The sequence below is a fragment of the Triturus cristatus genome, chromosome 6, assembly GCF_964204655.1.
Source record: "Triturus cristatus chromosome 6, aTriCri1.1, whole genome shotgun sequence".
Classification (NCBI taxonomy): Eukaryota; Metazoa; Chordata; class Amphibia; order Caudata; family Salamandridae; genus Triturus; species Triturus cristatus.
In genome coordinates, this window is record NC_140589.1 from 1,312,551,349 (window position 1) to 1,312,571,812 (window position 20,464).

The 20,464-nt window shown below is 45.2% G+C and overlaps 1 protein-coding gene across 1 annotated transcript in view; it reads right to left on the bottom strand.

Moving 5' to 3' along the window:
- LOC146821350 (alpha-tectorin-like) overlaps positions 1–20,464 on the bottom strand; it is a 289,031-nt gene that overhangs the window by 187,549 nt on the left and 81,018 nt on the right. The window lies entirely within an intron of this gene.

Here is a 20,464-nt window from a genome sequence, read left to right on the forward strand (position 1 = left end):
GTTCTGAGGGCCTCTCTCTCAGCATTGAAGTTAGAGGAGGCATGGCTTACAGCCTCCACCTACTCTTGCTTTAAACAATTGGTCAACAAAGAGATAAAACGGCATTCCATATTATTAGATAAAATTGCCTTAGCAAAAAATAAACATGCCTGGGCCGTGATTCAGTCATACCAGAGGCTGCAACCCCAACCCTACCTGCTGGATCACTTTTCAGCCCAGAAAAAACACTTTTTTACTTTACTAAGGCTAGGGTCATATCCCTCAAAGGACCTGACCCCAAAATGGAAACACGTATGGCAATCCAAGGGATGTCACCTGTGTGGAGCTTGGGATGAGTCTTTACTGCATCTACTATGCATCTGCCCTGCCTTGGCAGAAATGCCCAAAAAGGACCTTCGGGAGATCTTTAGGAAGGAACAAATAAGAACTTGTAGAGCAGCAGTGATTCACTGTCTTACTGGATCATCCATCCCATTGTCCTGCAGAGCCATAAACTTTTTAAAAAATGCAGCAAGAGATTTCGACAACGCAGAACCCATTAACCAACTTACGCAGTATTAGATTACCTGGTTTTGAAACCATTTGAAAGTTCTGCTTACATGTTAACTTTTTATACTTTTTATAATTATCACAATGTACATTCTTGGAAGTTTTATCTATGGTGGTTTTTCCACCCTTTTATGGTTTTTTATGAAATCAAATAAAAGTATATCCTCTCTCTACTAAAATTGTTAAACAGGGCTTGGCACCAAAAATAATGCCTACTTGAGGCAGGCACTAGGACTGAGAAATCTTTTCATTTCTTCTTACATTTCACGCATTGCATGTATGCTGTTCTGTACAGTACACTTTAATGTGTGACGATTTTAAAGGTTTGTTTTAGCATAGTATTTTGTAGTGGAAGTGTTCTTATCCCATGCCAAACCTATACTATACAGCACATACACACACATTCATACTATGGTGCAAAGGAATGGGTGTGGCATAGACAAACTGTGCGGCAGTATTAGGGAAGGGAATAGCAGCATCATATCTTAATAGATAAGGCTCTGCTCTCTCTCTCTAGCACAATGCAGCACAGCAACATTGGTTGCTGCACTGTGTTGTGCTATTTTTTGAATAAATCTACTCCTGAGTGTCTCACTTGGACCCCTGTGAAAATGCTGAAATAGTATCAAACAATACCATCAGGCATTTTAATGCAAGCACTGATTTGAGTTGGACACGTATTATGTTGGTGCACAGTTGTTGCTGTAATTTAGCCCTACTGTTTATATGGTGATAACTTGAAGCACAACTTGAGAAAATCTTAAAAGAACACATTCTAAAAAGCTGCAAAATAATGCAAAAATCAGCATATAAAGGAAGAGAGAAGACTATATAAAATTCACTTCCGGGCACATGAACCAGTCAACAAAGAAGAGGGCTGCAAGCCAAACGGAGTCCTGGCAAACAGCATCATCCTGATGAAGCTACAAAATATTGAAACGCAGAGAAACATATCTACCTCTATTACAAATCTACTTAGCATAACACTGAAGGTTTTTCGGGTCAGTGCAGATTAATCTAACAATAAAAGGAACAAGAAGACACACATTTCAGAAAGGTTTTAGAAGTCACACATCACAGGGTGCATGCAACTATGGACCTTACCAATTAGTGACTGGAAAATGTGTTGTAACAGTTGGTGCACCAGTTTCATTAACATTCATGGGCAAAGCAATTCAGGGAAAAAAGAAGGTAAAGAACAACCTCCTTGTCTTTGAGCACGCACACTAAAAGAAACAATGATGAGAAGCCCGGGTTAACAGCATAGTCAAACCTGGTCCCCACTTATACATCCTTGCGGTATGTCATATGCCAAGCCATTGGTTTGACAGCAAGTCTTTTAAGTAGCCTTCCATAGTTGTCACAGTTGGGTTTATCCACTCCAGAGCCTCTTCAAACTTAGATAGAGTTAAATGCTCACTAATGTTTGTTCTGCTCAATATACTCGAGACTTTTTGATTATAGTCAATATACTGAGCCTGTTTACGTTCTCACCCGTAGATTGAAATTATGGATTCGGTCCCATGTTACTTCTTAATGTTGCACCTAACACTTGGAAACTAGAATATTATTTGGGTTTGTATCTTGCATAGGTGTTAGAACCTCTGGGTATATGCGATTTCACCTTCCCTACCTCCATTGATGTAAATGAAAAATCAATTTTTTAAAAAGAATTAGCTCTTAATTAACATTGTGTGGCCTATTTAAAAAGTAATTTCGGCGAACTAAAAGTAGTAATCCTGTAGTACTCTTTTACGTACTATTACATGCCTTTGGGAATTGGCCCCAAAGATCTAATATTAGAATAAAATGAAAAGAGAGTGGTCTGTGCCTTCTTTGCACTTTTACTAATAAGGAGTTGGAAATTTCATGCAAATTTGCACATAAAAGAGAACTCTTGTAGTACTATTTCCCGACTCATGAATGCTTTTGTGAATTAGAACGTTTAATTTCTTGGATTTAGTAAGTTATGTCATATAGAGTTCAAATTCCAAACTTTCTACCAACTCTGAAATGTAGTCTTAACTTCTCGACTTCCTACCCCAAAAGAGAAATGCTCACAAAGGGAAATTGGGTTATTCAATTAAAGTGCAACACTCCCTGAGACCCGGGAACAGCAGTGTTAAATGATACTGCCCAATAACCAATGACAGTTTCAGGACCTGGAAAAAACACACATCTACTACCAGCCATTACCAAGTACCTGAACGACTGTGGTAATACATCAGAAGATGCCTTAGAAAAGAGCTGTTAGAATATCAGGATTTTGAAGGATGGGCTCCTTGGCTGTGATGATTGGCACCTCTATAGATGTTGTGCCTTAAATACTATTGGGTAGTTTCCCATGGGACACATTTAGGAGCAATCTTGTAATCTTTAATCAAGTAATTCATACCCCTGCAGCTCAATGACATTACCACGAATTGTACTAGAATACAATGCGTGCAACAAATCCAGTGGCAGAGCTGTGTGTGGGGGAGGGGGCATTGTGGGGTTGGGGAAGGGGATGGACCGTCACTCTCTATTGCTTCCATTTCCTGTGCCTATGCACCTTTTCAATCTCTTCCACAGTCTGCCTGTGACCATTAAAATGGAGTCTCAAAGATGCTATTGAGCTGGCAGGTTCACACATTGGGATTAACAGTGCGGGGCAGGTGTGCCTGTCATAAATGTGGCCAAGCACAATCAATGACACTGAAGGTGTGAATTCAGGGCTCTTATGCACATGCAGCCCACCCACAAGCCAGAGTGGAACTGCAAGTTCTTAGTGCTGCTTGCTGCCTCCGCGTCAAATTGATACCCTCAGCTCCCTGCCTTTGGTGCATTTTTAGGTCTCGCCTGATCCAGCGCATGCGCTGATCTGGCCGAGACATTTTGTATGCGGGTTTTCCAAGTGCTGCCTGTGGCCTAAAGCTTGCGATCACGTGAGCGTGCATGCGCGCAGCCGTCATGTGTCTTACTCTGCCGTGCTTGATCGCGTCCGCGATCACTTTCACTTTCGCGGGCCGCGCGGCCGTGTCATTTTCACGCCCGCGCGGCCAATGCTTGTTAGCTCTCGCCAGTAATTTTTAACATCCGCATTCATAGCCGCAGTTGTTAAAGCAGGCATGGGGGGACAGAGGATTGTACGAGATTGATCATTTAATTTCCTCTAACTCTTTCTAAAGTGACCGGAAAATCAATTGGAATTGCTTTCTAAACATACGAACAGCAGTTATGGTGTCCACAGTAGATATGGCACTGCATTTGTAATGGATGCAACCTGAAGACATGACGAGAACACTGACAAGTTTGGAGAAGACCTGCTTTCAACAGCAGTAAGTGGCCCACATTTGAGTTATCGAGAGTGTACATTGAATTAGGTCTCTTGGACAATTCACTAGTATTTTTCTAAACACGGTCTGTTTACAGTTCCCACTCCTCATGGAGAAAATCATTATATTTTAGAGTGTAAATATGCCAGACTGATGTGGCTTAACGGCTACAGTGGCCGTCTTTAAAGCTGAAAAACACGGTTTGAGTCTGTCGGAATGCTCAAGCATCCTGTGATTCTGGGCAAATCACTACTCCCCGTGAAAATGAATGTGTCCGTTTGTAATTCAACTGGTGCTTTTGTAAAGCACTCTGATACCTTTGGGCCTTTCTTAAAAACGCTTTATCGATTTCTGAGAAGCCGCAGCCCAAATTACTGGATATTTCACGGTGTCTGCACGCATTGATCGCAGAGCTGGTCCACATGTGGCAGCCGGAGCCCAGACTTGTTTCTCTGCCGTGACGCACGTTCCCTCGTTCCATAGCCCCATCAAGAAGAACAACAACACACACGCCAAGAAAGCCAGATGGTTTACCACCGAGCTTCGAGAGTCCAGACGCACATGCCGCTGCCTCAAAAAGGCCTGGAGGAACTCCAAATCCACAGAAGCCCACAACAACTTCAGATCCGCCACCAACACCCACCGCCAACTCATCAGAAAGACGAGAAAATCAGCGATCGAAGACTGAATCTCCACACACGCGCACAACAGCAAAGAACTCTTCAGCATCATTAAGGAGTTCGCCCAACCCACCAGCGAGTCTACTGACATTCCTCCCTCACAAGACCTCTGCAACAAACTCAGCGCCTTCTTCCACCACAAAATTAAGAACATCTACGACAACTTCAACAAAGACAACCAACACACTTAACCCTCACCAGCCACCCCCGACACACTGAAACCGACGATTGGCAGCTGGACAGCCCTTACCACTGAAGACACACTGAAGACGATTAAGTCAATCCCCTCCGGGGCCCCCATGGACCCCTGCCACACCACATCTTCAACAGAGCCGCAGACACCATCGCACCCATGCTTCGCCACACCATCAACCGTTCCTTGGCAACCGCGTCCTTCCCCGACTACTTGCAACACGCCGAGGTCAACCCCCTCCTGAAGAAGCCCTCGGCGGACCCGGCCGACCTCAAAAACTACAGACCCATCTCCCTGCTCCCATTCCCACCGAAAGTCATCGAGAAAGCCATCAACAGCCAATTCGCCACCTTCATCAAAGAGCACAACATCCTCGACTCCTCCCAATACGGCTTCAGAAAAAACAACAACACAGAAACCTCCCACCTCGCCGCAACAGACGACATCCGCTCCCTACTGGACAAAGGAGAAACAGTAGCCCTCATCCTCCGCGACATCTCAGCGGCCTTTGATACAGTCTCCCACCGCACCCTAACACGCAGACTCCACGAAGTAGGAATCCGGAACAAGGCCCTCGACTAGATCCACTCTTTCCTCTCCGGCAGAACGCAGCGGGTCACACTACCTCCTTTCCTCTCGGACCCTACACCAACCACCTGAGGAGTCCCCCAGAGGTCCTCCCTCAGCCCCACGCTCTTCAACATCTACATGGGTCCGCTCACCCCCATCGTCAGAACCCATGGACTCAACATTGTTTCATACGCAGGCAACACTCATCCTCTCCCTATCCAACGAACCCAACACAGCCAAACACAACTTTCAAGAAGGCATGGAAGCTGTTGCCAAATGGATGAAAAGCAGCTACCTACAACTCAACACCGTCAAAACAGAAGTACTCATCATGGGCCCACACCCCGATGCCTGGAACGACATTTGGTGGCCCCCCGCCCGCGGAAGCCCACACACCCCCACGACCCACGCACGCAACCTTGGAATCATTCTGGACTCCGAACTCAAAATTGACCGCCAGATCAACTCTGTTGCATCCTCCTGCTTCCAAACCCTCTGCCCCCTAGGCAAGACCTTCAAATGGATCCCCCTCGAGCACAGAAAGACCGTCACTCACACCCTCGTCACCAGCAGACTCGACTACGGCAATGCACTCTACGCCGGAATAAACAACAAGCATTGGCATAGCCAATAGGTCTCGCTTTAGGGACCTTATAAGTATTTAGTTATGCAACTGTTGCATGGCTAAACACTTATAAGGTCCCAAAGGCGAGACCTATCGGCTATGCCAATGCTTGTTAAAGGGTTAGTGTCAAGGGTTGAGCCAGCTGAGGCGGTGCGGGTTGCAGCACACCAGCTCGGCTCAGCGTTGCCGTGGCTCTAGCAGCCCGACGGAAATAATTTGATGCCCCTCTTTAATGATCACTGCATGCGAAGAAATCAGTTCCATATCACCTCTAGGCAGTGGAGTAGTAAAATGCCTCGGCACCAGCAATTCACACGGGCACAAAGTGAAAACTAGTGCACAAAAAGAAGTAGGCTCCGTGGGTCCTGCTTAAATAAGCCACTGCAACCGTAATGGTCAAAACAGCTGTGCCTAATAAAGGCAGAAGCTGTTGCATAAACAAAGATGGCGAGTTAAACTGCTAGAAAATTATTGCTCCGCAACGCGAAGATTGCAACATTACACAACTCACCGCTGGCGGCGGTACCTGAATGAATTAAATATCCATGCCCCTAGGAGGCAGGAGCTGTGGCTGAAATTAACTCCAGTTAAGGTGACTGGTGCTACAAAAGATATCGCAAACTGTAAAAATGTGCAGTTGCGGTGCGAGTGAAAGTCATTACCTTGTGAGTAAACGCACCACCTTCACAAACCCTCCGAACCACCAGAGGCTTGTGGGGTGAATTTGCGGGTCTCCTAACAGCGATGGGGCTTTCTTAAAGTCAAGAGCGATCTGTGCGGTCTCTGACGGCACAACCTGGAGGTGAGAGCAGCCTCTGTGGTCTCGGGGCGCCCCCCGCACATGGGAGCTGCCCTGGATTGCGGTGAGCCTCGAACCCTCCCGCCTACGGGAGCTCTCGACTTAAGCTACCGCTATGTTGCTATGAAGGCACCTAGTATGGACAGCAGGATATCGGCGGGGGGAGTAGGCCTGGGTGGAGGTAAAAAGATAGATTGGCTGCATGGCGCTGGAAGGATAATCAAGGCCAGCCCCGGAAGCAGGCTTTTCCATCGACAGCTCGCTTTAAGCGAGGGCGGAAAACAATATGAAAGTTGCAGCCAAACACACTGATGTCTAGCAGGAGAGAGACTGGAGTAACCTCCGGAGCTGCCGACTTTGGACGTTGGGAACGGGATTCGAGTCTCTGCATCATTAACAGTTTTACTCTAGATGTCTGTGACAGTGACATGCATATTTTCATGTAAGAGAAGCTTTGACTGTTACCCTTTCTAAGTTTGTTCTGAGTTGGGAGAGGATTTTGCATCTGCTGGGCTGAAACTGTTCCGTTTGACTCTTGGCACAGCTGGGTGTATTGTACCTGTTCTGCCTCCAAACAAAGCGTGCACAACTCAGGCATGTGGTGTGCCTCATGTATGTGTGAAGAAAGCATGGTCTGCTGTTCCATACAGTGTACCTGTGATGATGCTGCTGAGTGTCAGTTAGTGATCACAGACAATATGTTTTATTCAGTTTATATTCAGTCCAGGTCTCGGTGGTTAGTTTATTGCGACTGTTACTAAGACTAGATTATTGGTAAAGTAGCAGTTTATAAACATATATACCCTTCCACACAGCAGCAGTGGCCGCAGAAGGGATGGGGGTACTTAGAGGGATGGAGCAGAGAAAAATATGCACGGGTACTAGAACAAGCCCGGGAGTTGTGGAAGACGCGCGGCCGCGAGTCGCACTCTGTGGTGGGGGAGGAACGTTGAAGCGCGCGCTAGGGATAGACAGCTCCTCGCGCTATAAGGAAGTGGGATAAGGGAGGGGGTAGGGGAGAGAGGCACGCAGGCTGGCAAATGGTGAGCACTTTCGCAGCCGCTTTGATGTTCTCAGTGGCCGCGCGGCTCACTGAGAACATCAAAGCGGCCGCGAAATGATCACGCAGGCTGCCAAATGGTGCGCGCGCCCGGCCCACATGCACTGTATGTGGAGGCCTGAAAGCACTAGTTTGCACTTCCAAATCCCCCCCGTTTACTAAAGCTCTCGCGAGAGCAGCGCTAAAGCGCTGGCTCAGGCAAGACCTAAAAACCTCACCCGCAAGCTACAAAACATCCAGAACACCACCCCAAGACTGGTCCTCAACCTGCCAAGACACTGCCATATCTCCCAGCACGTGCGCACACTCCACTGGCTCCCCATCGAGACTAGAATCACCTTCAAGATCCTCACCCACGCACACAAAGCCCTCTACAACACGGGACCAGCATACCTGAGTAGTTGACTCAAATTCCACATGCATCAAAGGACCCTACGATCAGCCCAGCTCTCCTACCCCGTGGTCCCCCACGCCAGAAAGACCAGCTCAGGAGGCCGCTCCTTCTCCTTCCTCGTGGCCAGAGCCTGGAACGCCCTACCACTCCACTCCACTTCAGACAGACAACATCACTCCCTCTCTGTAGGAGAGTAGGATCTGCTTCTTATGGTTACCTCCACTTCTTGCTGATGTTTCACTGTTTTTCGACTTTAGTCTGGCTGGGACCCTGCTGTTCAGGGTCGCAGCCTAGCTGCTTCCTCTCTAAATTGATTGCATGTACCTTAGGTACACTCCAGATTAGATCCTGGGGTACCCTTATAAGTCCCTAGTATTTGTTATACTATGTACCCAGGGCATAGGTACCCAAGAGGCCTACCAGGGTTTGCAGCATGTATTGTGCCACCCCTGAGAAGCCATTTAAAATGAAACAACAGGTCTGCTACAGCAGCCTGTGTAAGGTGGTGTATGCACCCCTTACTGAGATATAGGTTACCTATATCTCTGCATATCACTGCACATGTAAACCTATCAGTCACCCCTATGGCAGGCCTTAACAATCCTGAAGGCAGGGTGCTGGGTTTCATGTGAGAGGGTTCCCATGCATGAGCAGAGCCCCTCTGCAGCTTTTGGAACCTTTATTCCGGGGTTGTTTGTGATGCAGCCAAACCATATACTCTTAAGTGCATTATAACCTTGCGGTAAATGCTAACTTTGGAATGGCTGCATGGAAACATGTTGTGTTTGGTGTCAAACATCTTGGAATCATACCCCCACTCCAGTAACTGGTGTGGGAGGTATGATTCCACCCTACTAGAGGGAGAAACATGACAGCACCGGTATACCCGGTACCAGCTTAACAGACCCTGGCATCACAAAATAGATGCTGCCAGCCACAGACAAGAGTCTGCCCTCCTGCTGCTGGACAAAACACCGGCAGGGGAGGCCAGGACAATAGGTTTCCTGTCACAGGGAGGTGTAACCACCTCCCAGAGAGGCTTTAGTGTATTGGGGCTGGGTGGGAGCACTCCAAGAGTGCTTTGATGTCTGCACTGGGGGCACATTTGGTGTCCCTGTGCATAGTTCAGCTCAAAACGGTTGCAGGGGCTACCAGCCCCTGCTCTGGTGTGAAACTGGACAAAGGAAATGGGTGTAGCCACCCCTCTTTTCTGACCCTCCCACAGGTGGATCCCCAGAGTTTGTCCACCCCTTCCTCGGGTATAAAGTAGGAACCCCTGACTACAAGACTTTAGATTTACCTGGACGAAACTCTGCTACAGAATCCCAGAACTTCTACTAGCTAAACGACGTTGGATGACCGAAGAATCTCCCTTGGAGTAAAGGAGTTACTCCCCTGCAAGTCAGGCACCAAAGACGCATCTGTCCGGTTTGCATCGACACTGCTCCCGAAGGACACCGATGATTTTGCAACAGTGGAGGTAGGTTTCCAAGCTTCCTCAAGGCTGATCCATGCCCTCAGCAACTCTGAGATCCAAAGCCCTCGTGGGGACTGTGCAACCCGAATCCTTTGGACACCGTAACCATTTGCAGCAGCATATGCTTCTTGGCAAACCCTGAGGCAGTGCTTTGGGCTACTTGTAGTCCAGTACCCGAGCAGTGATTCCACCAAAGATTGATGGCCTACACTCCTCGAGTGACCCGTGCGCTGGTATATAGTGATTCCTCTTGAGGTCCCTTCGCGATCCCTTGTCTCTCAACTTGTGGGTCCCTGAGAAGGGTACTTTTACTTTCAATGGGCTTTCCTGGTTGCTCCAGACATGCCCTGACTCTCCATCGCTTGGGGAGTCCACAGGATCTTGCTGGTCCACACGGAAGCCATTTTCTTCTCACCGCATGGGTTGCAGTTGCCAAGTCTTTTTGGTCTCCAATCCGAAAACTGACCCCCAGCACTCGACATCGTTTGTGGGACAGCTCAGCTGCGGACTGTGATCATCGTCGAAGCCTCCTGGTCCCCGTGGCAGTGGAGTCAAGCTTCAACTCTTCGCACCTGAAACACCCGACATCGGTGGGCATTCGTCTATCGTGCCCCTGGTCACTGATAAGTGACCCAGACTCTGTCCCCTCTGCTTTCAGGTTCTTCACATCTTCGATCCAGGCTTGGATCACACCGGACATTTCTCCTCTCCACAGCAGCAGCACTTTGCAGCACATCGCCATTGAAATCAACGACAATTCCCGACACCATTTGACACCTATGCACCCGGCTTCCCTGGGTGAGGTAACACGAGTACTCCGGTGTTCCCGTGGGTGCTGGCCCTAGAATCCTCTAGGTCTAAAGGGGTATGCTCAAAGTCCTCTTCTAAGTGTCCTTATTCTTTAAAATTCCAACCGCGACTTTTCTATTGAATTGTACTGGGCTCGCGGCTGTGTTCTCACACTGCACACGTCCCCCGTGGGTCTCCTGTGTCACTGCCTTGGGTGGTTCCTTGGGGTCCCAGCAATTCTACGTGCTCTAAGCACTGTGTCTGGTCAAGTCGTGGTTCTTATAACACTTTCTTAATATATGGTTTGGTCTCCCCCTGGGGCCCATTGTATATTGTGCTATTTACTGTCGTTTAATAACTGTATTATTGTGTGCCTTGCTCTCTAACTTCATAAAGAGGTTAGAAGAGAGTGTTTAGAAATAAATACATATATTTTATATATATACCTTGTGTCGTTCTCCTTTCATTTAGTTATTCAAGAGGTTATAATCTGGTAAACCAAGCTGCTTTACACTCCTTCAAGACTTAGCCTGAAGGCTTCTCTCCATAGCTACCACTAGGATAGCGTTCAATAAAGGTTGTCTTAAACCTATTCATCATTAAGGGTTGTTTGGACTGGTACAAGGTGCCCACTATAACTAGTGGACAGCATATACCAGGCTAACTTCTCACACCATCTCCACGAGAAACCTCCAAAATTGCCTCTTCGACAGACCCCCTCCTTGATGGACTGGAACCTGCACCTCCCCTCCTCTCCAGTGCCTTGAGACCCTTACGGTTGAGTTGTCACGCTTAACAAACATGTGATTGATTGATTGATTGAGAGAATGTTCTTTGCACATTTGCTAATAATAATTGCTTGAAACAAAAATGTTTATCTCTATTTTTAAGTGCATTTATATGTTGATACTTTTAAAATGAAGTAGTACCCTATTTCTACTTGAATTCATTTTGACCATACAAAAATGTTATCAAGTGCATCAGAAATTATACTAGAACTTTTACTTCTATATGCTTTTTGTAAATTTATGGTATATATTCTGTGTTAAATTAGCCTAAGCTAACATAGGCCAAATTGCAAAACACGCTGAGTTTGAGAAAATCACTTCATGTAACAGTTGACTGTATCAAGTTCTTTCCCCTCTTGAGAGTATCATGTATGGTATAAAGATTTTTTTTACATTTATGTTACTACTTTCAGGACAGCTGCCTGGGAATCTGCCCTTTCAAAATTCTACTACAAGCTCTAGCTAAAGGGGCATTGTTTAACATTTCAAATAACGTGATGACTTAAGGATGGTGTAATGGTTCCACCTATTTCCTCCGCACTTTGTGTCTTCTTTATGTCACCCGATCGACATTCCACATGAACTGACCAATGAACTGAGTGATCTGATCGAATGAGGTGACACCAGGAGGTGACATCCCAGAAATCGTAAGAATATAATATTGCCTGATGAGAAAGTTTCAGGGGATTTAATTTTTGGAGAGATACTCTTGTGCAGCTGATGGTGGTGATGGATAGCTGCTGCTCTGCGTGCAGGCAAATTACGAACTGACTGATGAGATTTGCAGAACTTTTCGATGCAAACTGAATTGGCTTCCTTTCCTAATTAACGCATAGGCTGCATGCGCTCAGTGGTCCCTCCCTTTTGGGACCACTAAAACTGTCATTTTACATCCTTTCCTGAACTTGTGAGCTTTGGGTATTTGACCTGATTACTAAATGTTTTATTTCCTATTTGATGCACGTATTCTTCTAAAAGATTTGATAAACTAAAATATATTAACTAAATTTGATCCAGTTATCATGATTTCTCCACTTAAAGTTAATGAGCATTCTCAATTAAAATTTTACTAATGAATAAAGGTGATCGGATTAGAGAGATTTCAGGATACCAACCTTGATCGATGAGGGCTCCACTAGACTATAATCAGCCCCCCTCCTTCTACGTAACCTATTTTTTCTCCTGCCCCTAATGAATATCTTTAGCTTTCTGCCCCTGGTGCCTTCTTCTCAGCATCTTCACCTGGCTCCTGGCCTTTTGCAGCCCTCCAGTCTCCCTCGTAAAAGCTTCCCCTCTTTGCCCCTTTTCTCTGTCATACTCTACTCAGCATCCTAAACCCAATGCTTCCCAGTCTTTTTTAATGAAGTATGCACTCCCTCCCTGCCCCTTCACCTGCCCCCTGCCTTCCCTGTAAATGTGTGACCTCCTGGATCCTTGCCCTTTGTATTTTTTGTCCTTCAGGTCTCTGTGTGAAGTGTTTATTTACAGTTTTATGACCCTTCTACCTCTTCCACCTTGTTCTCTAGTGCCCCTTTTAGTAAGGTGCACAATACCTCATCTCCATGCCCCTTATACCTCCTGCATTCCAGGACTCCATATAGGAGCGCACCATCCCACAGTTTCATGCCCCTCTTGCTAGCCACATCCATGTGGAAGTGTTTCTTCACTTGCCATCTCCTTATGCTGGTGCTGGTGAAACAAGATGAACCTAACTTGGCTTAATGCATTCAACTTAGGGCCCACTGTGTGTGCAAGTAGTTCCGGAAGGTCCATCATTCCAAGGAAAGGGAAATACTCTGTGTGTATGCTGAGCACCTTAAAAATAGAGCAGAAGGCAACTGACGTCAGGTGGGGCACACAGGGCCTCTAGGCTGCAGGACGTATGGAGGAAATTGTTTTCAAGAAATCTTTTATGCAGTCAGTATGCGTATCTTGTATCATGTATCTACTTCCAGTATTTACGAGAGACGTTTACTTCTCTGCCCACTAGGACACTCCCTATGTATACAGTATTCCTCTTACCAGCTGTAAAATGGATCATTTCTAGTTTGTGTGGAAGACCTTTCCCATTTTGTACATGAGTCAACTTCCTGCCTGTGCACAAGACCCCTCCCAGTAGTTGCAATAGACCCCTTTCAGTTTGTGAAAGAGTCTATTTCCACTTTGTACAGGAGTTCCCTCCTAGTCTGTGCATGAGACAACTGCCAATCTGTGTAGGAGCAGTCGTCCAGTCTTTGAAGAAGATCCATTTCTGTGTTTGCAGGTTACCTCCTCTAGCCTATGCCGGTGCAGAGTCCTGTCCTAGTTTTTGGAGGACACCCCTCCCATACTTAGGAGAAAATCTCTCTGAGTCTCTGCTAGAGACCTCTCTCCATATGCGCAGGTGATCCTTTAAGGTATATGAAGGTGATCTCTTCTACTTTGTAAAAGTTTTGCTTTGTAAAAGATATATTTCCCAAACTTTGCATATGTTTTCTTCCAGTCTGTGCAGGATAAACCTTTGGGTCTCCAAATCTGGAGATGTCTCCAAATCTGAGTAGGAAACATAATAGAAATCTCTTCATAAATAATCTACTGTCTGTGCAAAAAAGTTGTTCTTGTCTGAGCCGGAGATTACTCCCAGGCTATAAGGATGGTGTTTCTTGGTCTGTGCGAAAGTCCACCACCAATAAGCGTAGAAAATCTCTCATACTGTGCAAGAGCTTCCTCTCAGTCTGTGCAGAAGACCTTTCCTAGTCAGTTCAGGAGACTTCTTGTCTATGCAGCACATCTCTCCAATCTCTGCAGAAGACACCTTCAAATCTGGGAAGGAGAGATCTCTCAATCAGAGACCATTTCCCCTAGACTATGCATCAATGCCTCACAGTATTGACAGCTGAGTGAGAGGCATCCTGCAGTTAGCCGAACAATATTTGATCCTTCATGTGATATTGCGGTACTTGGTCTCTGAGGAACTATCTTGCACCTTGTTCCCAGGTTCCATTGTTGAACATACAATGTGGATACCATACTTTTCACTCTGTGTCACTGTATTCAATCCCACATACTCTCAAACCTGCAATATCTTGCATCAGTTGCAACTGACACAAGACCTGAACACTACCACTACCTGTCAGTGGTACAATGCCTGGGTTGCAGATGGCACCCATGGCATAATAGTGGTAATTTTTGTCATATTGATGGCATCCAAGAAATGATGGTACCCCCTTCAGCATAAACAGGTAACTTGTGGCATATTGTTGGCATCCATGGAATGATGGTGACCACTCTTGTAATAATGCTTGCTCTAGAATAATGGTGGAAGTTTTTGGCATAGTATGGGCATTCATGAGATATTGCTGCCCACACCTGATAAAATGCCTTCCAAGGCATAATGGTGTTAATTTCTGCCATGCTGGGGGAGTCATGGCATGATGGTGCCCTCCATCTTTTTATGGCCTAATGGTGGTATTTTTGCCTTATTGTGGACTATGATAGAATAATAGTGTTTGCAGTGACATAATTCTTTCCCTAGCAGAATGATGTACATTTCTGGCATATTGTCGACATCAACGGCATGACTGAGCCGACCCTTGAAATAAAAGAGGTGGAAATACCCGGCATATACCTTGAATTCTTTTCATGTGACGATGCCATATATGCATGTAAGGCACACAGTGTAACACACTGACATTTCAGGATCAATCTTATATGCAGTAAACACTACAAAGCTAGTATATTTCAGGACATCATCACATTTTAACATGAAAATACATGGTTTTGTTTTGTAAATTTGAGCTTATTTATCTAAAATGAAAAACTTGTATTCCACTGCAAAGTGTGTATATTCCCTTAAACTAGCAAGCTAATGTTTCAGGATGAAGTGATTGCCATTCATGCCAACTTCAGGAGATTTACTGCTGATGTTTCTACCTTGGTGCAAGAGGGCCATTTCTGCTGTTACTGTTACTTCATAACTGGTGGAGGCATTCCATCAACTACAATTATTAAAGATATAATGACATTAGAGAGATGGGAACCCACATGTCTTTTCAGACGTGGAGAGATTGCGGCTGTGAGGTCCTTGCCGACCTATTCCCGAACAAAACCTTCATATCCTATGAACAGGCCAGGGAGTGTTTTAATCTAGGGCAGGGGCATTACCTACACTACAGAGGAATGCAGGAGGTAGTTAAAATCACCTGGCTACAATAGCCAGACATTCCCCAACCGACACATGCCTTAGATATCCTACTCACATGCGGCGCTGGTCATAGAATGGTCTCCCTCCTATATGAAGCCATGAAGCAAGACTCCACGCCCCCAACGCAGCCCTCCAGGGCAGCCTGGGAGAGAGACCTCAGTTTGCAGATAGAAGAGAGGCAGTGGGCGTCTATCGGCGCTCTCACACACACTGTCTTCTGCAATGGCAGATTTAAACTAATACATTAATTTTTTTTACACCGCACGTACCTGGCGCCGGCAAAGTTAAAACGCATCTCCCACGACAGAGATAGCAGATGTCCGAGCTGCGCCACGGAAAATGCAGACTTTATACACCTGGCATGGGAATGTTTGGTGGTGAGTTAGTTCTGGATGGGGGTGGTTCATCGGGTAAGGGAGGTTTCAGGCCTTCCGCTTAGGAAAGAACCATTGCAATGCCTACTAGCCCACGTACAGAAGCCCAAAAAACGCAAATTACCCTACAAATTCCTGCAATTAATGCTAGTACTTGCCAGACGTAGAGTGGCCATTGCATGGATGGGGCAGAGGGGCCCGGAGGTGTCAGTCTGGCTCAAGGAGGTTCGGAATGGTAGAAAGAAGAGAAATGGCAGCAAGGGATGATTAACGCCGCACTACCTAGCTATACACTGTTTTTAAATACACAGGGTCACTGTTGCCCAGCTCCTTGGTCCACTGCCAATGAACCACACCAATATGATACAGAAGGAAAAAGCACAGAGAGGCAACACAAATATTAAAAAGCACAAATGCAAAGCAAGAAAATCTATCCAGACTCTTCAGTGATATTTTATCAAATCCTTTAATGGATGCTTGAACCACAAACAAAGTAGTGCAGTGCAAATGCAGCCAACGCGTCTTTATTGTTTGGCGGGTGGTTGAGAGATACCGCGTCCTTCGAAAGCTTATTAAGCACTTTATACTAAGATGCTGAAATCATAGATGCTTCACCTATCACAGTGAACATTTGACAGTCTGTTTGAATCCAATGATCAGGAACTGGATTTGGCTTTAAATTCTGGAATTTAATTTCATCGATTTGAGTTTTCACGGACTTTACAACAATCTGGGTACATTCCTGAATACTTTTCAGATTGCAGTACTTTTGACTACTGCCCTGAGGAAGCCCTATTCAGGGTGAAACGTGTTGGCTGCATTTGCACTGCACTACGTCATTTGTGGTTCAAGTATTCATTAAATGATTTGATAAAACATCACTGAAGATTCCAGATAGATTTTCTTGCTTGTATTTGTGCTTTTTAGGTCTTGCCTGATCCAGCGCTTGCACTGGTCTGGCCGAGACATTTAGTGTACGGGTTTTCAAAGTGCTGCCACACGGCCTAGCGCTTGCGTTCACGCGAGCGTGCAAACGCGCAGCCGGCAGCTTTCAGCGCCCGAGGCGTCATCTGGAGCTTTCACTTTTTCCGCCCGCGTCACGCGGCCAATGCTTGTTTGGTCAGCGCTTGAGTGAGCCCGACAAACCTATTTGCTTTGCTAATATGTTTTTATGTCCCACTTATTTTCATTGCTTGTGTCGATTCTGTGCACCGTACAACAACTGTACTATAAGCTAATTTGAGGATATTGTAGTCGAAAGAACGTAAAACTGAGTTGGCCTTGCCGGAATAATTCGATGTCCTCGCTTGCGGATTATCCAGATGCCGGCAGGGGGCACTGAAGTCACTCAGTCAACGCGTTTCTCTGAATTGTTGTGCTCGCTTTACACGCGCCCTCGTATGCTGTCAGCAGGTGGCTCACAGTTGGTTTGCTGCATTTGTTGATTAGCAACTGCCGCTTCTTAATGCTCGCAGTGACTCTATTGAAGCCGAGGCATCGGAGTAATTCATCATGGAATATACGCGCCTGGTGTTCACGAATGCACTCTGTGAGACAAAGCTGCCAGCTGCAGCTCTGAACATGTGCAATATTCAAGAAGAAAGCTGCCTCATTGTGTTCATTCCCTGCCGAGGCTCGGCTCCTCGGCTCTGACGCATCTTCAACTGGATGTAAGGGAAGGCTGGGCAGATGTGAAATAAATGCGAGGTTCGTCTTCCCTGGCCACTTGTGCTTTTTATAATATTGACCGATTTTAGACTTCTAGTTTTATTTATTCTTAATTCGCTCCTCTACAGTAATGCACAGGCTGAATATTCCACAGGCTGGTCCTGTAATATATCTGCTACGAGTTTTTCGTTCTAGCGGCATAAGTTACTTTTTTAGCGTATCTTAGAATGACGCTGTTTCACAGAACCTTCCAAAATGCCACCTGTCATTTCGCTCAAACGGATACACGCAAAAACACGTAAACACATGCATTGGCATAGCCAGTAGGTCTCGCCTTTGGGACCTTATAAGTGCTTAGTTATCCAGCACAATATCCTTGGTGCAACAACATCAACTGTTGCATGGCTAAACACTTATTAGGTCCCAAAGGCGAGACGTATTGGCTATGCCAATGCTTGTTAATATTTGTGTTGCCTCTCTGTGCTTTTTCCTTTTGTACGTTCAGGAATGGGCATTAGTAGAGGAGAAACACATGAAGCTCACACGTATAGATGAAAAATTACAATCAGATTTGATGGAATGGCGGGAAATGTGCAATACTGGGCTAACAATGGGGAGTGAGTCCGAACACAGTGCATCAGAAACTGGGGAGGGGGGGACAGATGAGGAAAACCAACGAGAAAACGGAGGCCAAGGAGAATAAATGCTAAGTTTAGGACTAATGCTTATATGGCCTAAACCATGCTCCGTTCCAATATGTACCGTATGTAAGAATGATTCTGTACCCCTGCTGTTATCATTTGACCTTCAATGCCGCAAACTAAGCTAAAAAAAAGGAAGATGTCATACTGTATGCTGTACACATGATGTTTTGTTTTAATTGTAAAATGCAAAATAAAGTTACAAAATAAAGAAAAAAGATATAATGACTAGGATTATTGTTGTTTGAAATCTGAGTGTGTAAGATTGGGAGGAGTGGCTGTGCTGTATGATCCTTTAGGGTCTGTGTGTGTCTCTGTACACTCTCTAAGGCTTTATATTGTGAGTTTTATGTAACTTTTAGATATTTCACCATGCCCTTCCATTTAAATGTTCAGTCCTAAAGTATTGAACGCACAGGGTAAAACAAATAAAGAATAATATAGAAATGAAGGAGAATGCAAGATACATTTTGAAAACATATAGGGGATACCCACGTTTTTACATGCTTCTAATCCCCTTAGGATTTTTGTGTGAAATTGTACTGGAAAAAAGCACTTTTGTCATCATTTTGTCACGTTTCTTGGGGAGGATGAAAACCTAATAATCATGGTGACGGCCAAGCCTGCTTAGAACACAATGAAAGTACTGGACTATTTAACAAGTGCTCCTTCAGAACCTAAGGTTTTGTTTAACCTATTTAGGTATAAATTACGCTCTTAAAGGCACTATTTGACCCCATACCTATAACATTTTCTAGGGGGAAGGGGCTTCATCCCCTTCCACTTGATCCAAATCAAATCAAATCAAAAAAGAACTTTATTCGATTTTGGACATTAAAATCATAAAAGCAAACATATTAAAAAATACATCGTCATATTTTACATTTATAGTTCATCAGTGCACTACTTTCGTGAATAGATTCCTATAAATTCATAATATGCATGTAAACATTCTGTGATTCCCTTGGCGGTCTAACTCATACTAATTAATTACAACCAATTATGTCTCTCAAGATTCAGTTATTGAGACCTTTCCTGGTCCTCAAAACGCTCTTTAAAAAACCCACCATAGAGCCAGTACAGTAACAATTACCCAACATCTGTAAGTACACAAAGGCAGGGCGACATTGCCTCCATCCTCCCTGTCTTAAAAGTGGTACTAGCCGGCGACATTGCCTCCATCCTCCCTGTCTTAAAAGTGGTACTAGCCATCTATGACTTTCACTAGTGTAAAACGTACAGAATAGAACCACGTGCATTGTACTTTGTGACGCGATATTGTCACAGGGACATTGGCAAAGTTCCCTTGACCAGTCGTTAGTGGCAGGGTAAGTAATCATGTGATGAAAGGTCCCAAACCTAAATCTCGTCTATCATATCCTCCTGGGGCGTATAACAAAAATGGGGGCATATTATCAAGTCAGGCGATAAAATTATCGCCACTTTAGCGGCAGAAAACTGCCGCTAAAACGGCGATAATGGGCTTGATAATATGCTCTATGGAATTCCAATTGAAGCCCATGTTAGATGTCCTTCACATCTAACATGGGCTTCAATTGGAATTCCATAGAGCATATTATCAAGCCCATTATCGCCGTTTTAGCGGCAGTTTTCTGCCGCTAAAACGGCGATAATTTTATCGCCTGGCTTTATAATATGCCCCATGGTTGGATATTGCACGTAGTATTAATTAGTTGGTGTTTAACCACCATGGGTTTGTTCAGCTCCAGGGTTAACCTGTTTCTTTCTAGATGAGTCATGCATGCTTTTTTAAACTCCTTCCGATTAATAAGATTCATACTGTCAGGTGAGATAAAAAATTCTGGATGACCAATGTCCTGCATAAAATTTTCAACGTATTTCAGCCCTAAAAGTTTGCGGGCATGGTCTAGTCTCATTGCGTCCCACTTGATCCAATTACAGCTCACTCACTTCATTCACTTCCTTTAGAATGTTTGTCCTGTGCATTTATGCCCCACTGTTAAACTTCATCAGGCACCACTGTTTACAGCTGCCATATATCTCCCTGCCCACATTGACAGTTTAACAGCCACAACTGACCCTGTGCCCCTTTGGGGAGAAATATACCCCACGTCCCACTGCTCTAAAACCTGCCTCCACAACTAAACACATCTTTACAACCTGAATTAGATTTCATTCTTTACCAGTAACCCTGGAACCATGTGCAAACTCAATGGATTAAAGAAAGCACTATGAGGCCACACCGATAGAAGAATATACACTAAACAATAAATGATAGCATACATAACAAACAGGCAAGGCAAGGCGGACATGTTTTC